Source organism: Coregonus lavaretus, assembly GCF_964263955.1.
Source record: "Coregonus lavaretus genome assembly, contig: HAP1_SCAFFOLD_3260, whole genome shotgun sequence".
NCBI classification, from domain to species: Eukaryota; Metazoa; Chordata; class Actinopteri; order Salmoniformes; family Salmonidae; genus Coregonus; species Coregonus lavaretus.
In genome coordinates, this window is record NW_028159907.1 from 57501 (window position 1) to 65870 (window position 8370).

An 8370-nucleotide genomic window follows, 5' to 3' on the forward strand; every position below is an offset into this window, starting at 1 on the left:
TGTGTGTCAAGTGTCAATAAAGCATGCTGTGTACATATGTATTTTGTAAACTCCTGGCTGCGTACAATTTATTTCCATTCTGGGACATTAAAGATATTGGATAAGATTTGAAGGAGAGCGAAGGAAAGAGTGAGGGTGGGAGTGAGGGAGAAAGAAAGAGAGAGGACCGAGGAGAATAAGACAATCTGTCATAATGTTTGATGTGACCCCCTATATAGTCTCTCTTTCCCTCCTCAGCTCTCTCTCCCTCTCTCTTCCTCTCTCTCTCTCTCTCTCTCTCTCTCTCTCTCTCTCTCTCTCTCTCTCTCTCTCTCTTTCCCTCCTCAGCTCTCTCTCTCTCTCTCTCTCTCTCTCTCTCCCTCTCTCCCTCTCTCTCTCTCTCTCTCTCTCTCTCTCTCTCTCTCTCTCTCTCTCTCTCTCTCTCTCTCTCTCTCTCTCTCCCCCCTCTCTCCTTCCCCTACATACAGTAATATCCTGCTCTATAGCTATAGTTTGTCAGCCTGTCCTCCTCTCATCCTGTTGTGAGGCTGGGCAGCGTATTACACATTGTGTAAGCTTCTAATGCAGGTCATTATGTGGCCATATATACTGAGTCAAGACAAAGAAAGGAGTTAGGGTTGGTCACACACACACACACACACACACTCTCTCTCCTAGCTCCCCACGACACCCCAACACCCTTCACCCCTGCCCACCGTGGCGAGGAGCTCTCCTTGCGCTCAGCGTGTTAAGGTGGAAGAGCGAGGGCGCCAGACAGACGGCCAGGTTGGCGCAGGTCATCTGGTTCTCTGCCACGGCGGCGGTGACGTCGCTCAGCAGGCACAGGGAGGGTCTGCAGCGCCTCGCGGCTCTCGTCTGGCAGCAGCAGTACAGCCGCCCGCGCAGCCTGAAGACGCAGCTCCTTGGGCATGTCTGAGGGAATCACATTCATTTCAGTTCTGTTCTGTTTTTATTTTTAACCTTTATTTAACTAGGCAAGTCAGTTAAGAGCAAATTCTTATTTACACTGACGGCCTACACCGGCCAAACCCGGACGACGCTGGGCCAATTGTGCGCCGACCTATGGGACTCCCAATCACGGCCGGTTGTGATACAGCCTGGAATCAAACCAGGGGGTCTGTAGTGACACCTCAAGCACTGAGATGCAGTGCCTTAGAACACTGCGCCACTCGGGAATTGAACTGTTTGGTTCAGTTCAATTCAGTTCAGCTCAATAAATAAAAAATATGTATACTTTGTTGAATTTTGACAAGATGCAAAATGGTCTCTGACGTGGCTCACATACAATGTAAAGGGTTTATCATGAATTTCAGACAGCTGGTTGCCAGCTAGTTACTGTATTCCTGCATGTCTTATTACAGTGCTGTATGATGACAATACTGCACCAGTAAATGCTATTGTAAATGCTATAAACTTCATTGATGGATTCCCAGAGGGCATTTGACATTGTTTTACTGTAATTACATGGTACAGTTACTCATGCCAGCAGACTGTCAATGATATTGATTTATATTAAATAATGAACATTAACTAGCTGTTTGTATTTCTAACACAAATGTACTAGTGAGTCATGGAGAGCTGTGGCAAAGGAGAGTCCTCCCTCCCTCCCCCCTCCCTCCCTCCCTCCCCCCTCCCTCCCTCCCTCCCTCCCTCCCTCCCTGGCCTGGCTGACAGACATGCACCTACAGCTCTCTGGGAGGCTATGTGTGTGTTCCCTCTTCCACCATATCTTAGATGAGTGTGTGTATATATTATGGGTGTTCATATGTGTACCTGTCAATGTAAAGCTTCTGTTTGTATGTGTGTGTGTGTGTGTTTGTGTGTGTGTGGATTATATAGTGTGCGTCTGTCTCGCTCTGTCCTTACATTGGTAGATCTGCAGGAAGGTCTCAGACAGTTTGCTGGTGAGCAGCGGCTCTGGAAGGTCCCGGAAATACTGCTTCAGCATGTCGGCCACGTCGTAAGCCGATTGGCCCTCGTAGCTGACTCCGCCTCCGTCGGCGCCGCACGCCTCGTTCATCTGACGGAGCGCCTGAATACGTGATTTAACCCCCGACTTCCTGAAGAGACCCACCTGGAAGGGTAGAGAGAGATAGAGAGAGAGAGAGAGAGAGAGAGAGAGAGAGAGCGAGAGAGAGAGAGAGAGAGAGAGAGAGGAGAGAGAGAGAGAGAGAGAGAGAGAGAGAGAGAGAGAGAGAGAGATTGTTGATGTCATTTTTGTTATTACCTGGAACAAGATCTGATGATTATCAATTCAAACCCACATTCTCATCTTTCAAGAGCAATGTTGTTTTTTGAATTATGCGGAAAACCCGGTTAGCAATTTTGATTGAATAAGGGGCCCATCGTCAATAAGTAGCTCAGTGGTTACATCACAAAACTGTTCAGTGTACTTTTAAGAGGATGCCATGGACGCATCCCAAATGGCACCTGATTCCCTATGGGCCCTGGTCAGAAGTAATGGAGTAGGTTAGCATTTGGTTTGGGACATAGCCCATGAAATCCATTAGAATTCTTGAGGAGAGGGTTCTTTCTGTTGGACTTAATCAATGGCCTTTTTAAGTTAATGGTTTTACAAAATGGGAGGAAAAAGAGCTCTGGCTTGAGGAGCCGAAATACTTTCCGTGAGCTTTCACCATTTTCAAACAGAGGCCTGTTGTCCAGTTTAGGAGAGCATGCCATCCCTCATTCTCTCTTCTGTTCCTCCATCCCTCCCACCCCCTCTCTCTCTCTCTCCCCCCCCTCTCTCTCTCTCTCTTTCTCGCTCTCTGTTGCCATAGCAATCCCTTGGCTCTGTCTCTCTCTCTTAAACAGACTGACAAAGGTGATTAAACAGCTGGAAACTTTTGACTCTCCCCAGGTCTCCTTGTGTGTGTGTGTGTGTGTGTGTGTGTACACGTATGTGTGTGTGTGTGTGTGTGTGTGTGTGTGTACACGTATGTGTGTGTGTGTGTGTAACACAGTGTGAATATTTCACAGGCCGTTTTTTCCATAATTCCAACACTGACAAAAGGACAGATTCTTCCAGGGAAATATACAACTATGCGACCAGGAGACTAAGCTTGTCTAGGAGCTAAAGAGAGAGCGAGAGAGAGAGAGGGGGAGAGAGAGAGAGAGAGAGAGAGAGAGAGAGAGAGAGAGAGAGAGAGAGAGAGAGAGAGAGAGAGAGAGAGAGGGAGAGAGAGAGAGACAGATGTGTATGTGTGTGCAGGTTGTGTAATGGGGCTTGAGGAGACAGACAGACAGACAGACAGGCAGACAGGCAGACAGGTTAGACAGGTTAGACAGGTAGACAAGTTAGACAGACTGTTTGTACCTGGTCTAGACATTGGCTGCGTAGGTAACGCATGGCCTGTTGAATGCTCTGGGGTAGGGGCTGACCCGTGCGCTGGACGTTAATTAGCAGAGGCACTCCAAACACATTTCGGTCTTTGTAGTCCCGCACCTTGATCCGCTTCATAAACTTTGGCACAGCCCTGCAACACACACACATAGAGGGACAGGTTAAAACAGCTAATAGCAACACACACACAGAACAGACACACACATGCACACAGAACAGACACGTACGCACACACAAATGAGCACACTCACACACGGTTTTGCAACGGGAGTAAAGTAGACGTTGGACTTTGACCCCGACTCTGTCACTGTACTAACAAAGCAGCGGTAACGTTGTAAATGTCCACTACAGAAAGCAGCCAACATGCTGACTACCACACACAGCATACTAAAATCAAACCGCTACATTCCAGGGTTCTACTACTCTGGTCCTGGACGGATGGCTACTGGGTGTATGTGTGTGTGCAGGGTTTCATTCCAGCCCGACAATAATACACCTGATGTGTGTGCAGGGGTTCATTCCAGCCCAACAGTAATACACCTGCTGTGTGTGCAGGGTTTCATTCCATCCCGACAATAATACACCTGCTGTGTGTGCAGGGTTTAATTCCAGCCCAACAGTAATACACCTGCTGTGTGTGCAGGGTTTTCATTCCAGCCCAACAGTAATACACCTGCTGTGTTGTGGAGGCTGGAACAAAAGCCCTCTGGAGCTGGAGAAGCCTGCACTGTTCAATCAAACAGGATTTGACAGCATGGGGTCCCTTAGACCTACACCTAAAATGCCATAGATAGTTGAAATGAGAATTGGTTCTCAACTGACAAACCTAATAAATAAAGGTTCAACAATAAACAAATGGAATGAGCAGTAGATTACTGCTACTGTGAATCACCAATGCTAACATTTAGCTACATTAGCATAGGCACGCTTCACGCTACCACCTAGCTAAGGTGGGGGTTTTCCATGAGAAAAGGAGAACTTGAAAATGCATTGTGTGTGTGTATGTGTGTGTGTGTATATGTGTGTGTAGGAAACTTCCAGAAGCCGAAGTAGGTTCTACAGAAGCCTATCTTTCTCCACCTTTATGAGTGGGAGGATAAACACTGGGGCCGAAAGACAATAGGACCAGGAGAGAGGAGGGGAAGGGAGGAGGGGTTAAGGGGGGTGGGAGAGGGAGGAGGGGGCATGGAGGAGGGGGTAAGGGGGGTGGGAGAGAGAGGAGGGGAAGGGAGGAGGGGGTGGGAGAGGGAGGAGGCGGTAAGGGGGGTGGAGAGAGAGGAGGGGAAGGGAGGAGGGGGTAAGGTGGGTGGGAGAGGGAGGAGGGGGCATGGAGGAGGGGGTAAGGGGGGTGGGAGAGAGAGGAGGGGAAGGGAGGAGGGTGTGGGGGTGGGTTCGTAATGGTGTATACATCCGCATCCGCACTTTGTGTTTGTGCCTCAAGCCCCTAACACTGACCGTTTCACTGTGTGTGTGTGTGTGTGTGTGTGTGTGTGTGTGTGTGTGTGTGTCACTGAACGTCAGGTCTTCTACCACTCTCCGGGATTGTATAATGGTTTTACAAGAGCACACATGTTTATGGGTGTGTATGTATCGGTGTGCTTTTAAGTGTGTGTGTGTGTGTGTGTGTGTGTGTGTGTGTGTACGGGTGTGTGTGTGTGTGTGTGTGTGTGTGTGTGTGTGCTGCTCGCCTCTCAGATGAATGACCACAGCTTGGGAAATGAGAAGGAAACATGCTACGGTCCCAGAAGGGAATTCTGGGTATGCGCAGCCAGGCCTCCAGCTCCAAAACAAAATGGCCTCAGTGATTAAAAGACCTGTCATAAGCCTGCCATAAACCTGCCATAAGCCTGTCATAACTCTTACTCTGCCTCTGCCATCCTGGAAAAGGCGTGACTCATTGAAGCAGGGAGGGGTGAAGAAAAGCATAGTACTATACAGAGATTTGGAGCTGGAGCTATTTGCCCAGGCCATGAAGTTAGGTGAGATAAGAAGATGGAGGCAGGGAGAGAGAGACAGAGAGAGAGAGAGACAGAGAGAGAGAGAGAGAGAGAGAGAGAGAGAGAGAGAGAGAGAGAGAGAGAGAGAGAGAGAGAGAGAGAGAGAGAGAGAGAGAGAGAGAGAGAGAGAGAGAGAGAGAGAGAGAGAGAGAGAGAGAGAGAGAGAGAGAGAGAGAGAGTGACAGAGAGAAAGATAGAGAATCCCATGTAAGAGAAAGATAGAAAAACAGATCCCCTGGCCTGCAGTCCCAATAGTCCCCACATAAATCCCCAAAAGTTAGACAGAAGGCAGGGATACCAAAGAGGATACTGAGTGACATTGGGCAATCTCGAATGAGTGGCCATAATCTATAATTGCATGATGGAGTATTATTAGTATTATTAGGCAGTATTATTGGGGGGGTTCGGTCATTTCGGTGGGGGTAATCGTTGAGGACTGAGGCTATAGACTCAACCTCCAGGTCTTTATTCTAACACCCTGTGCGTGTGAACTCTGTGATTACCCCCGTCGAAAGATGACAACGTATACCACCGCACCCGCGGTCCCAGCAATTAGCTAGCCTGGGAAAAGAATGTTGAAACCCAACCCCCCTTACGTTCAGACCCAACAGGCTGCTAGTTGTGGGAGAATAGCGGAAGGAATTCCAACTAGAGGAAAAACACGTAAAGCGGATGGAATGACAAGAGGAAAAATAGAGACTATGATTGTTACGGTTGTCTATTTGTTTGTAGGCCTAGGCTACAACTAGCGCTATCGGAGCAGCATGCTAGGCTATAGGCCATAGGCTGTTAGGGAACAGGCTACAGGCTAACAAGGATTTTTATACATACACTCTATATCATTTTTTGGGGCATGCATTTTCAACTGTTTTCATGTGAGACCTCTTGTGAGAAAAACTTCCAATGTGTTTGCCACAAACTCCAAACCCAAAGTGTTATGAACCTTGACTATTCAAAATGGCCGCCGCCGCCGCCGACTCACCAGCTGAAGCCGTGTTTGTTGGTGGGGGGTGTGTTTCTCCAGGAGGGCTGTAAGCTGTAGCAGGCAGAGCTTCTGGAGCAGGTTCATCTGCAGTACTGACTGGCAACCGATCTGCCGCTGGGCCAGGAGTGACTGGGCCGGTGAGAGGACTGGAAACTGGGCCAACGCAGCTTCTGAGACCTTCGGTAGAGGTGGGAGAAATATATGTTCACTAAATATATGCGTTTACCTAATATATTGCACAACATACAGAAAAATACTGAGGGCTATCCGAAGCTATCAGAAGCACAATCAAACTTCCAAATACAAACACAAATGTATGCAAATAATTTCATATAAATAGCAAATATGTATGTAAAATATATATGTGTAAATATATAGGTTAACATATATTAGGGAAATATACACAAAACACACTAATCATCCTCTGTAGCTCAATTGGTAGAGCATGGCGCTTGTAACACCAGGGTAGTGGGTTCAATCCCCGGGACCACCCATATGTAAAAATGTAGTCGCTTTGGATAAAAGCGTCTGCTAAATGGCATATTATATTATATATGAGTTGAATCAGGTAAGTTTGTCCGGGGATACAACAAAAATGGATGCTTATGGGGTACTCAAGAACTGGAGTTGGGAAGCACTGATTTAGCCTGTCAGCGGCTATGGGAGCGTATGAAACCTTCTGGAATTCTGTCTGTGGATTCCTGAGGGAATGGTTGCATCGCCGCGGAGACGGATCGGCATTCCGAGGTCCGAGGTATTCACCGCATCTCATCGCCGTGACAGCCGGTTACGTAAGGGTTAGGGTTAGGAGAGTCGTCTCAACATGTCAACTCTGTCTGTGTTTCTCCCTCCATCTAACTTGATTTCTTTCTCTTTCTGTACCTCTACCCATCTCTCTCTTTCTCTGTCTGTACCTCTACCCATCTCTCTCTTTCTCTTTCTGTACCTCTACCCATCTCTCTCTTTCTCTTTCTGTACCTCTACCCATCTCTCTCTTTCTCTGTCTGTACCTCTACCCATCTCTCTCTTTCTCTTTCTGTACCTCTACCCATCTCTCTCTTTCTCTTTCTGTACCTCTACCCATCTCTCTCTTTCTCTTTATTTCTGTACTTCCTTCTTCACCCCCCTCTCTCTCACCCTCTCGCTCACCCCCCTCTCACCCTTTCTCTCTCAACCCTGAATCCAAACACTTAAGAATGTAGAATTGAACTCGCCAGTCCTTCATCTTAACACACAGGACATTTCCCAAATTGGGACAATAACAATATTGGTGATATCTATAGATTGTTTAACAGAGAGGGGATTCATTAATTTATTACTGACCTGTTAGATCTGGTGAGAGAGGCTCCCACTCCGGAGTCCCTCCTCTCCCTCATGGATTCTTCCCCCTCTCCTTCTTCCTCATCTCCTTCTTCCCCCTGTCCTTCTCCCAGAGGGTTGCCCGTGCTGTCCTGGTCGCTCCCGTTGTCCGTCTCCTCCAGCCGGTTCTGCAAAGGTGAGGACGGACACGGAGACGCGGAATCCAACGCTGAATCCGAATCCCCCTCTTCTTCTTCTTCTTCGTCTTCTTCTCCGGCTGCCACCCTGTCCGTCCAGGCGTTGACGAATCGCTGCAGGCCACTGACGCGTTCCAGCACCTCCTCCAACTTAGGCCCCTCCCCTTCTTCGTCGTCATCGTCGTCTTCCTCGCCTTGATAGGCCACGGTGGGCACGTTGTCGTAGAAACTCAGGCGGCTGTCCGCCGAGCCGGTGGAGCTGCGACGCGTTTGGCATCGGCTGCCGAGTAGGCGTCCGCCGGTGCCGGCAAGACACCTGTATTCGTCATTTCCACTTTGCGGTGGTTGTTTGCCATCGCCGAGCGCTTTGGGGAACGTGCCCGGTTTGTGGCCTTCGGGGAGGAAGAAGAAAATCACGCCTTCCTCCTCCTCTTCCTCTCTGTTGAGGTGACCACGCTTGCTTTGGCCGCCACACTTGTGGCGGTTTTGCTCGCCCACTGTCCGGTTACTAGGCTGTTGTTGAAGTGGTTGCTGTGCGGTTTTGGGTTG

The 8370-nt window shown here is 48.7% G+C and overlaps 1 pseudogene across 1 annotated transcript in view; it reads right to left on the bottom strand.

Moving 5' to 3' along the window:
- The window catches only part of LOC311122346 (rho GTPase-activating protein 7-like), a 17265-nt pseudogene extending 8898 nt beyond the window's left edge, over positions 1-8367 (bottom strand). Inside the window, exons 1-5 of the transcript in view lie at positions 7649-8367; positions 6323-6502; positions 3317-3476; positions 1867-2074; positions 696-912 (exon numbers count right to left, since the gene is read on the bottom strand). The product of the transcript in view is annotated as a rho GTPase-activating protein 7-like (transcript). The remainder of the gene's footprint in view (positions 1-695; positions 913-1866; positions 2075-3316; positions 3477-6322; positions 6503-7648) is intronic.
- Between the last annotated feature and the right edge of the window lie 3 nt (positions 8368-8370).